The 21,657-nt window shown below is 31.1% G+C and overlaps 1 protein-coding gene and 1 long non-coding RNA gene across 2 annotated transcripts in view; both read right to left on the reverse strand.

Moving 5' to 3' along the window:
• The window catches only part of LOC139482234 (uncharacterized), a 398,699-nt gene that overhangs the window by 131,942 nt on the left and 245,100 nt on the right, over positions 1-21,657 (reverse strand). The window lies entirely within an intron of this gene.
• LOC139482207 (uncharacterized) lies at positions 5,856-10,048 on the reverse strand. Its single transcript, XR_011654789.1, has 3 exons — positions 9,952-10,048; positions 8,730-8,775; positions 5,856-6,126 (listed from the first exon to the last, which is right to left on the reverse strand). It is a non-coding gene; the product is annotated as an uncharacterized lncRNA (long non-coding RNA).

Consider the following 21,657-nt stretch of genomic DNA (forward strand, 5'->3'; position numbering starts at 1 on the left):
AATATCCTACAAGACTAACAAAGGTTAGAGGCTCTGTTTCTAAATCTTACCATTAAATGAGAAGACCTAAATTACGACCTTTACAAGATAAATCTTCTATAAATTTAATAAAAAAAAAGATAAATTACGACATTTACAGGATACATTTTCTCGAAACTGAAAAAAAACCTCATATCATAATCAATTTACACAGCCTCAACATGTGATAAACCTAACCAACGCGTTATATGCGGAGGAGGTAAATAGCCAAGGATATTTTTAACTCATGATTCGAAAACTGAAAATAACATTACAAAAAGCGGCAAACGATGGAAAGTCTAACAACAATACAAAAACACAACTTTTCGTTGTGAGCCAATGCTCTGTTTGAAAGATCGTACTTTGACCTATTATGGTTTTTTTTATAGGAAGAGCCTAGGGTAACACCGAACAGCACTCCATAAAGGGCTCTACAAATAAATGGTGTAAAACCATTCAAATAGGAAAACCAACGGTCTAATCTATATAAAAAAACGAGAAACGATAACTGGTTTTAAATAATAGTACCGAAGCTAGATTAAGGTAACAAAAAAGATTTCAGTAAAGTAAACTCTAGAACTTTGGCATTGAGATGCCTCATAACAAATCTTTCAAATGGAATGTTTTATTGCGACAGTTTGAAGTCACTCTCTAATGCCTGACACGTGGATTTATTTTATCGATATATTTTGTACTTTTCAGTATATTTTAAGTGTTAAAAGTTGTATGCTCACCAATAACATGTTTTTTACATGTAAATTACATGTATTTTATCCTTTTAACATTTGAATAAAAATTTCATTTAGTTTAACTGATCAATATAAATAAATAAATCAAACCCTTAAAGCAAATAGATTAAAACAAAAAAGTAATCAACGTCAATTCTGACACAAACACGTTAGGTATCGCATTCTGAGAAAATTCAACAGGCTCTATCTCAAATATAACACACATAATGAACATTTTTATACATATCTAAAAAATTCAAAGAATTATTTATCCTATATGTTCTCCTCTTTTTTTCAAAAGATGAATTTTGAATTTCTCAATTTGTAGTATCGTGTAAAAAGATGCAACAGAAATTCATCGATCTTTAAATCTCAAACATCTATTATCATGAGCGGTACCAATAAATGAAATCATAAAATGAACCTACAAAGGAACAATGCGGGTGTGTAGGAAGTTTGTGTGGTTCATGTTTGGCATAAATCTTTTGGTGTGCGCATTAAAAATGAAATCAGTTTCATGATTCTCTTCAACTTTGTACTTGTTTGGCATTATACCTATTTTGATCTGAGAGTCACCGATGAGTCATATGTAGACGAAACACGCGTCTGGCGTATTTAATTATAATCCTGGTACCTTTGGTAACTATTTACAATGTCAAATTTAGGAATATAAGCAAAACAAACATTGCTAGTTATTTCAGACTAGTACATGTCATCAAGCCATGTTTAACGTAAATATAAAATTTTAATCCAGGTATCTATGATGAGTTTCCAACCCATTGGTCGATGCCACTGCTGGTGGAGATTTATTTCCCCGATGGAATCACCAGCCCAGTAGTCAGCACTTCTGTGTTGACTTGGGTTATCATTAAAATGTTCATAATTATAAATCAACTGTTAACAAACTTTGAAATTTTGAAATACTCAGGCTTTTCTAATTCAGGAATAGATTACCTTAGCTGTATTTGGCAAAATTTTTAGAAAGGTTTGGTCCGCAATGCTCTTCAACCTCGAACTTTTTTTGGCCTTTTTAACATTTTTCGATTCGAGCGTCGCTTTTGTAGACGAAACGACCGTCTGGAGTTAACATAAATTGTAATCCTGGTTTGTATGATGAGTTTATTTATGGTAAACGTCAAAAATATATAGAAACGATTTTAGTGGTTGTTCCTCTTATCTCTCTTATAAATGATTTGATATATGGAGCAAATCTCTATTAATGACGTTCGTAGAGTGTGACTATATACAAGTGTAATTTATTATTTGAGATATGTAAACGCAATAATCAACATTTGCAGGTACGTACTTGTAAATTGAAAACTTTATATTGTTTTAAACTGAACCCATTTGATGCTGCTTCCATTACACCTGTATTTAGCTATTCCTTTATTCATTTAATATTTGTCCTATGATCAACTTTTGCGAACTAGTAAAATTTGAGATCAATGTATTGTTGATTTAACGACAGTTTGTAGTCGAATACAAATGTATTTCAGGTACATAGTTCATCAATATCTTCTGAAACGTTTAGCTCAGAACTACATGCATTTGTACTTTAGTTGTACGTTCGTTATATAAAATATGTGTTCTACATGTGTTTCAATGTTTGATAACCTTTTATATGATTTCAAGCGAAAAAGGCCAGATGATGCTTCTAAGTTTTAGCGCTCTCCTTTTTTGTTTGTTTTTTTTTGGAGGGGGAGAATATTGAAGGATATGCTTGGTATAGAACGATATAACATTGTTCAATGGGGAATCATACAGACTCATCATGAAAGACATTATTTAAGTGAAGCTATATTTTAGATCTGAGTGACTAAGATAATATTACAATGGTTACTGCGGCATCTAAATTTTTATTTCGTAACTGTTGAGAATGGAAATGAAGAATGTGTCAAAGAGACAACAACCCGACCAAAGAGCAGATAACATTCTAGTTGTTTTGCTCACACATTGTTATCAAAATAATGGAATACAATGCGACTGTCACACAATGTGGAAGTTGAGCTAGCTTTAAAACAAGGTTTAATCCACTATTTTCTACATAAAGAAATGTATTTAACAAGTCTGAAATATAACAGTTGTTTCGTTGTTTCCCATTTATTAGATGTGTAAGCGTGTAGTATTCAAGTCCTCTGTGTTAGAATCATCATGAGTTGAAATACATTGATTAAACGGGAATTGTGCAGGAACCAAACAATTACTTCGACTTATCAGAGTTTTCGACACAACCGAGGTCAACACAATAAGGTGTGACTGTATTGAACATTTTTCTTCTGAATAAACATATTGAACTTTTGGTGTAGTCTTTTTATTTTTATTTATCGATTTTAATAATTTTCAATTTCATATATATCGTTTGTCAAATCACTATTGTGTAAAAGGTGTCTTTAATATTACATGTACATTTTATTCCAATTGTCTTACCGCCTCATTCTATATTGTTCTATCCAAAGTAAGGAGCCTGTATTGTTTTGTTGCTGTTTGTCATATTTGTTTGTGTATTACGCCTTTATCCGTTTGAAATGTTTTACATTTGTCATGTCGGGACTTTTTTTACTTTAATGGGCTTTTTGCTCCGTTAAAAGTCGTACGATGACCTACAGTTATTCGTTTCATCATGTTTATTTATTTCATTTATTTGTTTATTGTAATATATATATGTACCATGTGAGGAAAATGATAGTTCTTTTTCCATTCATTAGATGTGTAAAAGCTTTTGAATTTGCCATTTAATAAAAGACTTTCCGTTTTGAATTTTCCTTAAAAGTTAGATTGTTCTACTTTTATTTTTTTTTACGTTCGTTGTTAACTTCCTATTCACGATAAACGATTTTAATATTGTATTGTATTTCTATTTTTATGCATCGTTTATTCATTAGCAATGGGTTGTTAATGCTATTTTTGATTTCTGGTAGGCATGCTGATTTTTTTTTCACAGAAAAAGGCAGCTTAATGAATAAAAAAAAAAGTATGAAATAAAAGCCGTACATTGTTTTTCAAATGGATGACTACAAAGTAAATTTTAATGTAAATCTATTGCGATTGAAAATACCTAGTAGATACATATAATTTGTATCTACAAGCTGTTGATACATGTTCAGTTGTTAAATGCGTACTAAATTAGTATAAAGTACGTAAGCAGAGAATGATGCCCAACTTTTGTTTGTTTCATTTATATAGACAATAATCCACCAATAAAACATTACAATAAAACTGTTAACTTGTATTTTGCTGAAGTTTTCGCTAATAAATCGAAAACAACTAAACGGACAATCATAGGACAGAAAACGTTTGAAAATGCCTGAATCAACTCAGGAATATCCCTTTTGTTTTATAGTCATTTGATGTGTTTGATCTTTTAATCTTTAAGGCATTGTTTCAAATTGAGGAATGTGTCTCCTTCAGTTTGAAAATTTGTTTTTCGTAAATTGTTTTCTTATGAATTAGGCCGTTAGTTTTCACCATTACATCTGTTCAACATGACGACTGTTTGTAAGTGTATATCTAATAATTTGTACTTCATATCAATCAGTCTATGGAAGAAGCAAATCGATAAAAACGTTTCTTATATGAAATAGCGATAGTGTCTTATATCAACGAGTTGCATTGTGGGAAATTTTAAACTAATATCAACATTTTTGTTAAGAAAGGAAGATTTCGCAGTATAAATCTTAAGTAATGACTATTTTCTTAAAAGAGGGTGACATTTAACACGACAAACGTCATAATTTTCATAAATTGCGTAATTTAATAACAAACAAGTTTTATTAATACGAGAAAATTTAAATGAAACATAAGCGCACGGTTTGTCAGCTATAGATGTACACATTCAATAAATATCAGGTAGCAAAATTAATGGAATGCAAATTTGATGAATTCAATTGTTTTCTCAGCCAAAATCACCTTTAATTCAATGATATTGCTATATTTTATTATATCAATGCTATATAAAAACCATTCCTAAAACAATCCAAAACATTACGGTTCACAATAACACCTGATAATGAATATCCAAATGGAATAATAAATATTCCAAAGAAAAATATACAAATACTGTTGAACCAAATAAATAATTTCAAATTAGAAATAAGAATCTTATTGAGCAGCCTCAATTTATAAAACAAACAACTTCAGATTCAACGAATCAAAATGTTGTCAAACAGAAGATGTATTAATTATCAACATAGAAACAAATCTGAGAAGGAAAACCGTTCTTGTTGGATATCAAAGACTTTTCCCGTTGGCAATTCGATATCTTTAGATCATAATCAGCTTGCCGCTTGGACGCTGTTTACATCTCATTGACCGTGAGGGCATTCTATAAATGTATTGTTGCCACAGAGATTTGACTTTCGTTTTTGACTGGTAACCGATTGTATAAATACGCGGACATTATCGAGTGCAAAATAATCTTCCTTATTGCTTGTTATATATTCATTTCGTCAATGAGTACTCATAAAAAAAAAATTTTTTTGAACAAGAATTAATTATATGAAAATGTTTTTACGTTAGAAATATCATTATAAGTAAAAAAAATCATTAACACTTATGTACACGTACAAAATTAATTGTATTAACGCATGCGGATATCAAATTTTACTAAGACATAAACTTTTGCTTTTAACTAACTTCTGAATAAATATATTTATATTTAGACTTAATTGTTGTCTTTTTTTAACCAAATGTTTTAAGGTTCTTACTTTTTCCTCTGCATTTTTACAATTCATATTAGACCATATCGCTTTTTCATAGAAGAAACTTGTTTTTTTTAGATTCGCTTCTTCCATAGATTGTAATCTGCTTTTGTCAGTCCATCATGAAAGCAAACGTTTTGACTGTTTCAATGCACTTACTCCTGGGTATATCGTTACATCATTTCAATCATGTAAAAACATGAACCTGGCAAGATGATGTGATTTGCTATTGTTGTCAAAAATCGATAATGATGAAAATAGAACCGGTTTCAAAATACCAGCATCAAAACAAAAAAGTTATACAAGAACCAGAAACAACTCACTATATCACAAATTCCTACTATACTTCTCGTCTATTGGTAAACATTAAAGGTTCCAAAACGTACTACTATACAACGAAAAATGAAACAAATCAAAATGCTATCAATTTATATAATACTCTGTATATATTGGTTAGGTTTACATCTTACAATGAGTTTAAATCAAGCGTTAATTATTGTTGCTGGCTTCTGGCTTCTTTTACTTCTTATTACCCTTTATACGATATCCTCCACAATCGCAATAACATTTGTTGTTCACACAACTCCATGAATTGAAAGAAGTGCAGCCTCTTTTTGCACAACATCCTTTACAACCAGAACAAGTTTTAGAACATAACTTTAGCTGCTCGGTCAGAGTTATACCTAAAAAATATATGAGTACATTATGTTTAGGTAGTATGTATTTATAATAGTATATTATTTATAATTATGTTATGAGCCTATGTCGCTTACCTTGATCTATTTGCATTTTTAAGAATTACAATAATAAAAGATTTAATTACAATCCATGAATTATGTAAACAATAACCAGATCTGGTATGGTTGTGAATTCGAAAACTATTCACCAAAGTTCAATAGGAGTAGAGATAAATAATTATAGGCAACCGTACGTCCTTCAACAATGAGAAAAATCCATCGGCTGTAAATTATAACAAAACAGTTTACGAAAAATAAATATGGCAAACATGAACTAGCGACAACCACTGAACTAGCGGCTTCTGGCTTGGGACAGGAACATAAAGAATGAGGGTGAAAGGAGGGGGGGGGGGTTAACAAGAAAAAAAACAAGGTTTAAACAAGAAACAGCTCAAAATAGTAAACATTTATACAATACTCTGTATCTATTGGCAAGGATTGCAACTTACATATTGTTTTACAATGAGTTTAAATCAAGAGTTACTAAATTATTAAACGTGTTGTTTTAAATTTTTACATCACTGGGTCGATACCTCTGCTGGTGGACTATCAGTCCCCGAGGGTATCATCAGCTCAGTAGTCAGTGCTTCGGTACTGACATGATTAAACAAACTTTACTAAAATTTTCCATTTATAAATTTTGAAATTATTATGAAACTAAGGTTTCAACTCCCTCAGGCAAAGTTGGCTTTAGATGAATTTGGCTATTTATTTTAGGTATTTTTAACATATAGCTCTTCAACGATTTTCGGTACTTATACATCTTCGGATTTCAAATGTTTGGCTTTGAGCGTTCCTGATGAAGGTAAATCCAGAAAAGCGCTTCGGACGCAATAAATTATTAAACGTGTTGTTTTATATTTTTACATCACTGGGTCGATACCTCTGCTGGTGGACTATCAGTCCCCGAGGGTATCATCAGCTCAGTAGTCAGTGCTTCGGTACTGACATGATTAAACAAACTTTACTAAAATTTTCCGTTTATAAATTTTGAAATTATTATGAAACTAAGGTTTCAACTCCCTCAGGCAAAGTTTGCTTTAGATGAATTTGGCTATTTATTTTAGGTATTTTTAACATATAGCTCTTCAACGATTTTCGGTACTTATACATCTTCGGATTTCAAATGTTTGGCTTTGAGCGTTCCTGATGAAGGTAAATCCAGAAAAGCACTTCGGACGCAATAAATTATTAAACGTGTTGTTTTACATTTTTACATCACTGGGTCGATACCTCTGCTGGTGGACTATCAGTTCCCGAGGGTATCATCAGCTCAATAGTCAGTGCTTCGGTACTGACATGATTAAACAAACTTTACTAAAATTGTCCGTTTATAAATTTTGAAATTATTATGAAACTAAGGTTTCAACTCCCTCAGGCAAAGTTGGCTTTAGATGAATTTGGCTATTTATTTTAGGTATTTTTAACATATAGCTCTTCAACGATTTTCGGTACTTATACATCTTCGGATTTGAAATGTTTGGCTTTGAGCGTTCCTGATGAAGGTAAATCCAGAAAAGCGCTTCGGACGAAATAAATTATTAAACGTGTTGTTTTATATTTTTACTAAGATTTGTTTGTCCCAGACTCGAAAGAAAACCGTTCGCATTTGAACAATAAGATTTTAATTGTTTCAACCTCAGGGATAGATACCTTAGCTGTATTTGGTCAAACTTTTAGGAATGGTTGGTCATCAATGCTCTTAAAACTTTGTATATTGTTTGGCATTTAAATTTTTTTTTTTTAGATTCGAGCGTCACTGATGAGTCATTTTATGCTGTTCGATTTTTAATTTGAATTGTTTCATCTTATTGTTCAAAGGCTTGCCTATATATGATACTGTTTTTAAACTGGAAACCCCAATGAGTATTGTGACCATGTTTTGTCTATTGAACTAAATAGATTAAAAAGAGAATTGTTTGTCAATATAATGGAATTTGATGCAACTGTCATGCAAAGTTTAAGCAAGCTATTTAACCAGATTCAATCTACCGTTTTCTACATAAAAAAATGTCTGTACCAGTTCAGGAGTTTGACAGTTGTTATCCATTCGCTTGGTGTGTTTGAGCTTTTAATTTTGCCATTTGATTAGGTACTTTCCTTTGTGAATTTTACTCAGAGTTCAGTACTTTTGTGATTTTAGTTTTTGTTAAAAAAAAATACGACGACGACGGACCACGGATAGCAACTGATGAGATTTCCTCACTTGGAACCTGTAGAAAATGAGATTTAAATAAATTGTTTCATATTCATTTATTTATAATCCCTTATACTTTTTAAATAAATTGCACAACATTGTTTTATTCATAACAAAGGTAAAGGGTAATATTTATCATAACTGCGACTTATGTTTATATTTGTGGGTGGGTTTTCTTTTCTTTTTTTATATAAAATCATAACTTTTATTATATACTTTTATTTCATATCTATATATGCCACTATCTGTTTGTTCTAATTATATTTATATATAAGACATGATTCTCACACAAAAATATTAGAAGTAAATCATATGATGGTAATATTAAAGATTATAAAAATACAATACTCACATGAGAAAATAAGGAGCAAACAAATGATGGTTGACGACTGCATATTCTAGGAAAGAACAGAAATAAAATTAATTTAAAAATATATCGTATAACAAAACTATTGTATTCATGACATTCTATTATTTTTTAAAACTTGAAAACTTACAGAAGACACATAGAGACCCATAATATTTTCAAGGCAGTATAAGGGTAATCGGAAAGTTACAGAAAGCAATTTCCAAGAGAAAATGGATATGAGGGGTAAAAGATAAACAATAGGTAATAGTTCAATTTCTTTCAGAAAATTATTCGTGAATCCAAATCGGTATTTAAGATGTTCTGTGATCTCCATATCACTGTCAAAGGTCGTTTGGTGACATATAATTGTTAATTGTACATATACAACATTTGCATTCTGGTGGACCGTTTTATACCATAACTTCTTGTTTTCATGAGTCATAATATAATATCTGAAATAGTTTATCAGCAACAGGACTTAGTGATTGACTGCTTTGTGTCTAGTCCCACTATTAGCACTAAAAGCTGATTTGTGTGGACAGTTTTATTAAAAGAGGAAGCTGGCATGCTTAGAGAAAAGAAAAGACCTTTGGCTGGTTAAATTACAATTCTTAACAATAAATATTTAAGTCGAGAACACCTGCCACATACCAGAGGAACAGTCAAACTCATAAATCGAAAATAAACTGACAACGCCATGGCTTAAAATGCAAAAGACAAACAGACATAAATAGTACACAAGAAACAACATAAAAAACTAAAGACTGATCAACACAAACCCCACCAAAAACTGGGTGTGATCTTAGGTGCTCCGGAAAGTTAAGCATATCCTGCTCCACATGTTGCACCCGTTGTGTTGCTCATGTTATTACAAATCAGATAAATAGTATAATTCGGTAGGTCACATTCATGAAATCGAACGTTTGGTGGAATCAACCATCAATGAAGCAGGATGTAATAAAATTAAAATAAGACAATGGAAACATACTGATCGATTACAGAAAACGTAAAGAAAACTAAACATGTTTGTTAACATTATAAACATCGTCTTGTCAATTTTTCATTTTTAACTCTTTAAGAAATAGACTATGATTGAGTCGGTGCAAAAATTTCAGATGTTATGCTGTTCTTAAAATTAATATTTTGATAATTGATAATTTACATAATTTTAAAACTTGTATCACAACTTAAATTACTTTCAAGTAAATATGAATCTCAAACTTACCTTGTTATTAACGAATCTCAAGAGCTTTTTCAATTTATGTTTAAGCTGAAGTTAACCTAGATGTTTTATACTGTGAGTGCCTTTTTTTTAACCGACAATGTAATAAATCAAATAAAAACAGACTCTTTTTATGTTAATTATTTGTTACGTAGAAACAATTTTAAAGAGCAATTCTCTGTAAGCATCAAAGTGACATGGAAATTGTATGTCACCAAATTTGATGAAATTTTGTATGCAGCCTCAATTACATGTACTAACATTGGAAATGGTCTTATTTTGGTTTTCTAGTATGTGGTTGCTATGGAAACCACACATTCATTATATCTGCTGCAAAAGGATGATCTACCATGTCAAAAGTGGGCCGACTTCATGAGTTTTGCATATGATAGTGTGGTAATATTTTCAAAATCCAACTTGGATTTTGAAAAACAACATATTAAAGGTTTCCCGTTTTGATGGTATATCAATAAAATTCAGTTTTTAAAATATGTAAAAATATGGACAAAAATAGCAAAAAATGAAGATTCTGAAAATCGAGATTTATAGCAGTTTTTAAAATTATTTTAAGCAAAAATACAGGCATCAAGAAATAAATAGTATAGCTTCCCATTAACTTTTACCCCTTTTTTAAAATGTGTAAAAAAATTGGAGATGGTATATTTTTGGTAAAAAAAATATTTTCATTCAAAATTGGTTACCTTAGCAACAATTGATGAAAACGGTGCAATGACAAAATCATATTTGTCTTATGCAGGCCAATTATTTACACCAGACACAAGTTGGTTCCTTTTTCCTTTTTCGATATTCAAATTTTGAAAAATATTACAAGTCCAAACTAAAAAAATTTTTTCCTTCAAAATTTTTTTTCCTCAGAATTTTTTTTTCCTCAAATTTTTTTTTCCTCAAATATATTTTTTCCTCAAATTTTTTTTTCCTCAAAATTTTTTTTTCCTCAAAATTTTTTTTCCTCAAATTTTTTTTTTCTCAAATTTTTTTTCCTCAAAATTTTTTTTCCTCAAAAAGTTTTTCAATTTTTTTTTTCGTTTCCTTATTCGGTTTTCATTTCCTTATACAGTTTCTATTTCCTTATTCGATTTCCATTTCCTTATTCAATTTTCATTTCCTTATTCGGTTTCTTTTTCCTTTTTCAATGTTTATTTCCTTTTTCAATTTCTATTTCCTTATTCGGTTTCTATTTCCTAATTGGATTTTCATTTCCTTATTCGATTTCCATTTCCTTATTCGATTTCCATTTCCTTATTCGGTTTCTATTTCCTTATTCGGTTTCTTTTTCCTAATTGGGTTTCTATTTCCTTATTGGATTTTCGTTTCCTTATTCGATTTCCATTTCCTTATTTGATATTCATTTCCTAATTCGGTTTCTTTTTCCTTTTTCAATCTTCATTTCCTTTTTCGGTTTCGATTTCCTTATTCCGTTTCTATTTCCTTATTCAGTTTCCATTTCCTTATTGGATTTTCATTTCCTTATTGGATTTTCATTTCCTTATTCGGTTTCTTTTTCCTTATTCGGTTTCTATTTCCTTATTCAGTTTCAATTTTCTTATTGGATTTTCATTTCCTTGGATTTTCATTTCCTTATTGGATTTTCATTTCCTTATTCGATTTCCTTTTTCGATATTCAAATTTTGAAAAATATTACAAGTCCAAACTGAACTTTTTTTTCCTACAAAATTGTTTTCCTCAAATTTTTTTTTCTTCAAAATTTTTTTTTCCTCAATTTTTTTTTCCTCAAAATTTTTTTTTTCCTCAAATTTTTTTTTCCTCAAAAAGTTTTTCAAATTTTTTTTTCGTTTCCTTATTCGGTTTCTCTTTCCTTATTCGATTTTCATTTCTTTATACAGTTTCTATTTCCTTATTCGATTTCCATTTCCTTATTCGATTTTCATTTCCTTATTCGGTTTCTTTTTCCTTTTTCAATGTTCATTTCCCTTTTCGGTTTCTATTTCCTTATTCGGTTTCTATTTCCTTATTGGATTTTCATTTCCTTATTCGATTTCCATTTCCTTATTGAATTTCCATTTCCTTATTCGGTTTCTTTTTCCTTTTTCAATGTTCATTTCCTTTTTCGGTTTCTATTTCCTTATTGGGTTTCTATTTTCTTATTGGGTTTCTATTTCCTTATTGGATTTCTATTTCCTTATTGGATTTTCGTTTCCTTATTCGATTTCCATTTCCTTATTCGATTTCCATTTCCTAATTCGGTTTCTTTTTCCTTTTTCAATATTCATTTCCTTTTTCGGTTTCTATTTTCTTATTCGGTTTCTATTTCCTTATTCAGTTTCCATTTCCTTATTGGATTTTCATTTCCTTATTGGATTTTTATTTCCTTATTCGGTTTCTTTTTTCTTATTCGGTTTCTATTTCCTTATTCAGTTTCCATTTGCTTATTGGATTTTCATTTCCTTATTGGATTTTCATTTCCTTATTCGGTTTCCATTTCCTTTTTCGATATTCAAATTTTGAAAAATATTACAAGTCCAAACTGATTTTTTTTTTCATTCAATATTTTTTTCCTCAATTTTTGCTTCCTCAAAAAGTTTTTCAAATTATTTTTTTCGTTTCCTTATTCGGTTTCTTTTTCCTTATTCGATTTTCATTTCCTTATACAGTTCCTATTTCCTTATTCGATTTCCATTTCCTTATTCGATTTTCATTTCCTTATTCGGTTTCTTTTTCCTTTTTCAATATTCATTTCCTTTTTCGGTTTCTATTTCCTTATTCGGTTTCTATTTCCTTATTGGATTTTCATTTCCTTATTCGATTTCCATTTCCTTATTTGATTTCTGTTTCCTTATTCGGTTTCTATTTCCTTATTCGGTTTCTATTTCCTTATTCAATTTTCATTTCCTTATTTGGTGTCTATTTCCTTATTCGATTTCCATTTCCTGATTCGATTTTCATTTCCTTATTCGGTTTCTTTTTCCTTTTTCAATATTCATTTCCTTTTTCGGTTTCTATTTCCTTATTCGGTTTCTATTTCCTTATTGGATTTTCATTTGCTTATTCGATTTCCATTTCCTTATTCGATTTCCATTTCCTAATTCGGTTTCTTTTTCCTTTTTCGGTTTCTATTTCCTTATTCGGTTTCTATTTCCTTATTCAGTTTCCATTTCCTTATTGGATTTTCATTTCCTTATTGGATTTTTATTTCCTTATTCGGTTTCTTTTTTCTTATTCGGTTTCTATTTCCTTATTCAGTTTCCATTTCCTTATTGGATTTTCATTTCCTTATTGGATTTTCATTTCCTTATTCGGTTTCCATTTCCTTTTTCGATATTCAAATTTTGAAAAATATTACAAGTCCAAACTGATTTTTTTTTTTCATTCAAAATTTTTTTCCTCAATTTTTGCTTCCTCAAAAAGTTTTTCAAATTATTTTTTTCGTTTCCTTATTCGGTTTCTTTTTCCTTATTCGATTTTCATTTCCTTATACAGTTCCTATTTCCTTATTCGATTTCCATTTCCTTATTCGATTTTCATTTCCTTATTCGGTTTCTTTTTCCTTTTTCAATATTCATTTCCTTTTTCGGTTTCTATTTCCTTATTCGGTTTCTATTTCCTTATTGGATTTCCATTTCCTTATTCGATTTCTGTTTCCTTATTCGGTTTCTATTTCCTTATTCGGTTTCTATTTCCTTATTCAATTTTCATTTCCTTATTTGGTGTCTATTTCCTTATTCGATTTCCATTTCCTGATTCGATTTTCATTTCCTTATTCGGTTTCTTTTTCCTTTTTCAATATTCATTTCCTTTTTCGGTTTCTATTTCCTTATTCGGTTTCTATTTCCTTATTGGATTTTCATTTCCTTATTCGATTTCCATTTCCTTATTTGATTTCTGTTTCCTTATTCGGTTTCTATTTCCTTATTCGGTTTCTATTTCCTTATTCAATTTTCATTTCCTTATTTGGTGTCTATTTCCTTATTCGATTTCCATTTCCTGATTCGATTTTCATTTCCTTATTCGGTTTCTTTTTCCTTTTTCAATATTCATTTCCTTTTTCGGTTTCTATTTCCTTATTCGGTTTCTATTTCCTTATTGGATTTTCATTTGCTTATTCGATTTCCATTTCCTTATTCGATTTCCATTTCCTAATTCGGTTTCTTTTTCCTTTTTCGGTTTCTATTTCCTTATTCGGTTTCTATTTCCTTATTCAGTTTCCATTTCCTTATTGGATTTTCATTTCCTTATTGGATTTTTATGTCCTTATTCGGTTTCTTTTTTCTTATTCGGTTTCTATTTCCTTATTCAGTTTCCATTTCCTTATTGGATTTTCATTTCCTTATTGGATTTTCATTTCCTTATTCGGTTTCCATTTCCTTTTTCGATATTCAAATTTTGAAAAATATTACAAGTCCAAACTGATTTTTTTTTTTCATTCAAAATTTTTTTCCTCAATTTTTGCTTCCTCAAAAAGTTTTTCAAATTATTTTTTTCGTTTCCTTATTCGGTTTCTTTTTCCTTATTCGATTTTCATTTCCTTATACAGTTCCTATTTCCTTATTCGATTTCCATTTCCTTATTCGATTTTCATTTCCTTATTCGGTTTCTTTTTCCTTTTTCAATATTCATTTCCTTTTTCGGTTTCTATTTCCTTATTCGGTTTCTATTTCCTTATTGGATTTTCATTTCCTTATTCGATTTCCATTTCCTTATTCGATTTCTGTTTCCTTATTCGGTTTCTATTTCCTTATTCGGTTTCTATTTCCTTATTCAATTTTCATTTCCTTATTTGGTGTCTATTTCCTTATTCGATTTCCATTTCCTGATTCGATTTTCATTTCCTTATTCGGTTTCTTTTTCCTTTTTCAATATTCATTTCCTTTTTCGGTTTCTATTTCCTTATTCGGTTTCTATTTCCTTATTGGATTTTCATTTGCTTATTCGATTTCCATTTCCTTATTCGATTTCTGTTTCCTTATTCGGTTTCTATTTCCATATTCGGTTTCTATTTCCTTAGGTAGCACTCCACAGTTAGAAAATAAAATTAAAAATGAGCCACAAAATGTTTTATCATCTCCTATTCCTGGATTTCTAATACATTAACCTAACTGTTTGTGTTGTACATGTGCATATGTATGTAATCAGTATCTTCCATAGATTTGATTTTCAAAAGTGAAAAGGGTGAAAATTAATTCCTTTTATGTGTATCCATGGCAACATTCTGCATTTATTTCCCATAAAATATTGCAAAAAGGGGGGTGAACATGTCACATTTCACCCAAAAATTTGGATCAAACTAGAATTTCAATGCCTTTGAGTGATACCTTTTCAGAAACTGTTCCCTAAATCTTCCTAATGATCAAATAAAAAATGGGTGTAATTCGCCTCATTTTTTCGTAAAATCCAATCACAAAGTTCGTGCGATAAAAAGTTGGAAAAAACATTGCAATAATTGCCGGACCAGTGTATGGTAGGGACATGCAAATACGGACTGTCATACAGAAAACAGCCTATATTACATACATTACATAACCTTGATGTTCATATAAACCCAATACAAAGGTTATTTTAATACTCAGCTATCCAAAAATGAATTTTATTGCAAACTAGCTCTCATATTTGAAAAATTCACAGGGGCCAAAATGCGAAACTACACATATAACTGTGGAGTGCTACCTTATTCGGTTTTTATTTCCTTATTCGGTTTCTTTTTCCTTATTAGGTTTCTGTTTCCTTATTTGATTTCTTTTTCCTTATTAAATTTTCATTTCCTTATTCGGTTACTATTTCCCTATATTTACAACTATCAAACATCAACACACACCAAACTGGATGTAATTGAAAGATATCTAGAGGTCAATATACAGGCTCGAACAAAAGACAAAAAAGGAAAAATATAGCGAGCTTTTTTGGGATGAAGATGTAGTAAAGACCGAACGTCAGTTTTAGTCGGATATACTTTAATGTTAGTCTTACATGTTGTTCTGGAACTCATTCCTCATTTATTCGTCAAGTGATCATCATTTTATATTGTTAACGTTTCATTGCGTACATCGCTTAATGTGCGCCAGTTTTAGGAGTTTTATACAGGACAGTGTAGGAATCCATGTTACTTTCCCCTTTCTCTGAATAACGAAAACTGCTCAGCGGGTCATGTGCACAACTACAAGGAACATTCAGCGGACACGTTCTTCTTCTTCTTCCGGTAAGCGGCCACCGTCAACTGGTTGTCCAAAGGAACAATTCATGGCTAACCACAGCGTGAGTTACATTTAAAACATTACAAATTTTGTATTTACATCAGCCATGAACTGTTTTAATATCTTTTCTTATGTTATAAAGAAATTATGAACATTTTACCGTTCAAACTGTTCGTATCTGAGATGTTACAACTTAATTCCAGACAGAACCCGACGTGTGCAAGAATATTTATCTATTTATTATTATAAAGAACTTTATCGGCTTTATATATCTACGAACTGTTTATCCGTATATTTTATGGACTTAAATTATCATTGAACACATTGTAAAATTGGATTTATATTTTATTTTCAGTTTTTCATCTTTTGAATTGGTAGTAAAATAAAAGTCAGCTCCTGATTGTTTTATCCTTACATTAACCCAGTCATCTTGGTTACACTCACTGGTCCGGCCAGTACACATGTATAGATGTGTATATATATATCATTGATTCAGTGGCGATGGCAAAAAGACACTGATAAGTCTTGATTGAAATTTTATAGTTTTGAATGTTTCTTCATTAGTTGACTAAAAATAAGTGGAGGTATGTTCTTATTGCCGACAAGAGAGGCACTCTACCTATATTAATTTGTGCATAAAGCGATTGAAAGTTGTTAGATACTGAATGCTTTTACCACAAATGAGCCTAAGTTTTAATCTGTGTATATATACTTAAAATACGATGATAAAATGCATGTCTTTTTCAGGTTTTCTTTCAGATCCAACCATGAAGTAAGTCATGTTTGTGAGATATGGTTTTAGTCGATGATGTTCATGAAGGATCTGTAGTACAAAGTATATCACTGGATTGAGCTCTCTGTCTAAGTGTATCATTAAAGTGCTTTGCTTTGAGCTGAGTTCATTGCGGTGCAATTCATTTTTTGTGAAATAAAGATTTGACAGACAACTCTCATGTACAAGGATTTGTCAAAGTAGTATTAATTCTATGTACAATGTATGTAATCACTGTGCTTAAACGGCCGTGTGTAACTTAAGTTACCTACAGCCCAAAATGGAGCCGCCTGGCTTCGGTTAGGAAGTTTGCTCCTATATGATTATAATACAATGAATACAAAAGAAATGTTCAGTAATTAAAAAGTTATATAAATCTTTTAAGAAAACTCTGCAATGTAAAACGTGGTTTATTACTACAAAATAATTGATTACAGCACGATTTTCCAAAACACTTATGATGTCCGTAACTTCAAAACAGCTCGTCCGTAACTTTTTTCCTTATACCAATAGGGCTGTCCGTAACTTTAGCATGATGTCAGTAATTTTCAAAGAATCTTTATTCGTAGATGTAATTATAAAAAAAAGAAATGATAAATAACAAAAATACCGAACTCCTAGGAATATTCAAACGGAAAGTCCTTTATGGAATTGCAAAGCCAAAAGCTCAATTTAACACACCAAACGAATAGAAAACAACGGCCCTATTCCTGCCTTGGTACAGGCATTAAAAACTAAAATTACAAAAATACTAAAGTCTGAAGAAAATTCAAAAAGGAAAGTCCCTTATCAAATGGAAAAATCCAAAACTCAACCGAATGGATAACAACTGCCATTTTCCTGACTAGGTACAGACATTTTCTTATGTAGAAAATTGTACGGCAAAATTAATGTATAATCATACATTCTACTGACTTTATAGATTGTTTACTGCTTAAGTTTTAGATGATAAATCATGACATGCAGGTTATAAATCTCACCATTTCCAACTGTAGAAGATACATTAATAGTGAACACCCCAAAGGGTGACTGGGGAATAGAAATATGGTCACTTGGTCTTCTCCCGACCGGCAGTAAAACGCTTGCCGAAGTGAGGCGTCCGTTTGGCTGTGCGGGATGTTTCAACTACGCAGTCACGTCCGGTCAGATTTGGGACGTTAAATCCGATGCCTCGTGTAAGGAGGGCACGTTAAGAAACCTTGCAACACTTCTTTGATGGGTCCGTAGGTGGCCTGTAGCTAGGCAAAATTTCTGTCCCTATCCGATATACCATTAATTTCCAGTGGCAGTCCATATTTCCCCGATATTCATCCCAGATGGCTTCTATTATTTCAAGACCTACCTATAGTATTTATTGTGAACTTGTTACCGTCTGGATGTGCATGAAATATTTGCCACTGGACGTTAAGCAACCAAAAATCGATCAATCAATTAAAAGTGAACATATGCAAATGACATTAGGAGAACAATTTCGGAGGACAATCCTTAGCAGAAATACATAGATATATCAGTCAAAACCTCTAAAGAAGATATGTATGATTTGATACCCGATCTTATTGAATCCCTGAGGTCAATGAAACTTTTAGAAGCTTTTAAATCTACTTTTATTGCTATAATAAACTAAATCCTGTTTAACAATATAGCCTTCCATCTATTCCTAGATATTGGCATTTTTTTTTCTCGAAATCAACAACACATCACACTAGATATAGTGAAGAGACTAACAATTCAGAATATCATGATTTAAAGGAAAGGATATCAATTTTTCCGCGGCTACACCGACCAAGGACTCATCAGTGAACAATCTTTAAAGCTAGAAGAATGTTAGATCAATTTCGCCGTACCGTAAAATCCCGTTTTATCCCAGGAATATTTTTTTTTTAATTTAACGGAAAATCCGTGACACTCTTGTTTGCTTTTTGAAGCATATCGTTATTGTATAAATCTATGTAATAATTAAAGGGTTTGATAGTGATTATTGTCCTTTAAGTGTTGAAATTGTTAATCTTACAGTTTTGAAAACAAAGTTACCCACATCCGAAAATAAAGTTACGGACAGTCTGATTATTTTTGATTTATAAGTTACGGACATCTTATGCTTTTTTTAAAAGTTGGCCTTGCGCTAAAATGAAGTCAAAATTAACGCATATGTAGTGATGGCAAGTGATTTCTTGATTCAAAAGTCTTCTCAATATTTACATAGATCATGAAAAACGTTGCAAAAAGTAGATTTCGTATCAACTATCATCTCAACAAGTTTAGAGTCCGCCATCTTGGGCTGTGGGTAACTTAAGTTACCCACGGCCGTTTAAGCACAGTGATTACATACATTGTACATAAAATGAATACTTCTTTGACAAATCCTTGTACATGAGAGTTGTCGGTCAAATCTTTATTTCACAAAAAATGAATTGCACCGCAATGAACTCAGCTCAAAGCAAAGCACTTTAATGATACACTTAGACAGAGAGCTCAATCCAGTGATATACTTTGTACTACAGGTCCTTCATGAACATCATCGACTAACACCATAGCTCACAAACATGACTTCTACATGGTTGGATCTGACAGAAATCCTGAACAAGACATGAATTTTATCATCGTATTTTAAGTATATATACACAGATTAAAACTTAGGCTCATTTGTGGTAAAAGCATTCAGTATCTAACAACTTTCAATCGCTTTATGCACAAATTAATATAGGTAGAGCGCCTCGTCGGCAATAAGAACATACCTCCACTTATTTTTAGTCAACTGATGAAGAAACATTCAAAACTATAAAATTTTATTTAAGACTTATCAGTGTCTTTTTGCCATCGCCACTGAATCAATGATATATATACACATCTATACATGTGTACTGGCCGGACCAGTGAGTGTAACCAAGATGACTGGGTTAATGTAAGGATAAACCAATCAGGAGCTGACTTTTATTTTAATACCAATCCAAAAGATGAAAAACTGAAAATAAAATATAAATCCAATTTTACAATGTGTTCAATGATAATTTAAGTCCATAAAATATACGGATAAACAGTTCGTAGATATATAAAGCCGTTAAAGTTCTTTATAATAATAAATAGATAAATATTCTTGCACACGTCGGGTTCTGTCTGGAATTAAGTTGTAACATCTCAGATACGAACAGTTTGAACGGTAAAATGTTCATAATTTCTTTATAACATAAGAAAAGATATTAAAACAGTTCATGGCTGATGTAAATACAAAATTTGTAATGTTTTAAATGTAACTCACGCTGTGGTTAGCCATGAATTGTTCCTTTGGACAACCAGTTGACGGTGGCCGCTTACCGGAAGAAGAAGAAGAACGTGTCCGCTGAATGTTCCTTGTAGTTGTGCACATGACCCGCTGAGCAGTTTTCGTTATTCAGAGAAAGGGGAAAGTAACATGGATTCCTACACTGTCCTGTATAAAACTCCTAAAACTGGCGCACATTAAGCGATGTACGCAATGAAACGTTAACAATATAAAATGATGATCACTTGACGAATAAATGAGGAATGAGTTCCAGAACAACATGTAAGACTAACATTAAAGTATATCCGACTAAAACTGACGTTCGGTCTTTACTACATCTTCATCCCAAAAAAGCTCGCTATATTTTTCCTTTTTTGTCTTTTGTTCGAGCCTGTATATTGACCTCTAGATATCTTTCAATTACATCCAGTTTGGTGTGTGTTGATGTTTGATAGTTGTAAATATAGGGAAATAGTAACCGAATAAGGAAATGAAAATTTAATAAGGAAAAAGAAATCAAATAAGGAAACAGAAACCTAATAAGGAAAAAGAAACCGAATAAGGAAATAAAAACCGAATAAGGTAGCACTCCACAGTTATATGTGTAGTTTCGCATTTTGGCCCCTGTGAATTTTTCAAATATGAGAGCTAGTTTGCAATAAAATTCATTTTTGGATAGCTGAGTATTAAAATAACCTTTGTATTGGGTTTATATGAACATCAAGGTTATGTAATGTATGTAATATAGGCTGTTTTCTGTATGACAGTCCGTATTTGCATGTCCCTACCATACACTGGTCCGGCAATTATTGCAATGTTTTTTCCAACTTTTTATCGCACGAACTTTGTGATTGGATTTTACGAAAAAATGAGGCGAAAGACACCCATTTTTTATTTGATCATTAGGAAGATTTAGGGAACAGTTTCTGAAAAGGTATCACTCAAAGGCATTGAAATTCTAGTTTGATCCAAATTTTTGGGTGAAATGTGACATGTTCACCCCCCTTTTTGCAATATTTTATGGGAAATAAATGCAGAATGTTGCCATGGATACACATAAAAGGAATTAATTTTCACCCTTTTCACTTTTGAAAATCAAATCTATGGAAGATACTGATTACATACATATGCACATGTACAACACAAACAGTTAGGTTAATGTATTAGAAATCCAGGAATAGGAGATGATAAAACATTTTGTGGCTCATTTTTAATTTTATTTTCTAACTGTGGAGTGCTACCTAAGGAAATAGAAACCGAATATGGAAATAGAAACCGAATAAGGAAACAGAAATCGAATAAGGAAATGGAAATCGAATAAGCAAATGAAAATCCAATAAGGAAATAGAAACCGAATAAGGAAATAGAAACCGAAAAAGGAAATGAATATTGAAAAAGGAAAAAGAAACCGAATAAGGAAATGAAAATCGAATCAGGAAATGGAAATCGAATAAGGAAATAGACACCAAATAAGGAAATGAAAATTGAATAAGGAAATAGAAACCGAATAA

Source organism: Mytilus edulis, chromosome 7 (genome assembly GCF_963676685.1).
Source record: "Mytilus edulis chromosome 7, xbMytEdul2.2, whole genome shotgun sequence".
NCBI classification, from domain to species: Eukaryota; Metazoa; Mollusca; class Bivalvia; order Mytilida; family Mytilidae; genus Mytilus; species Mytilus edulis.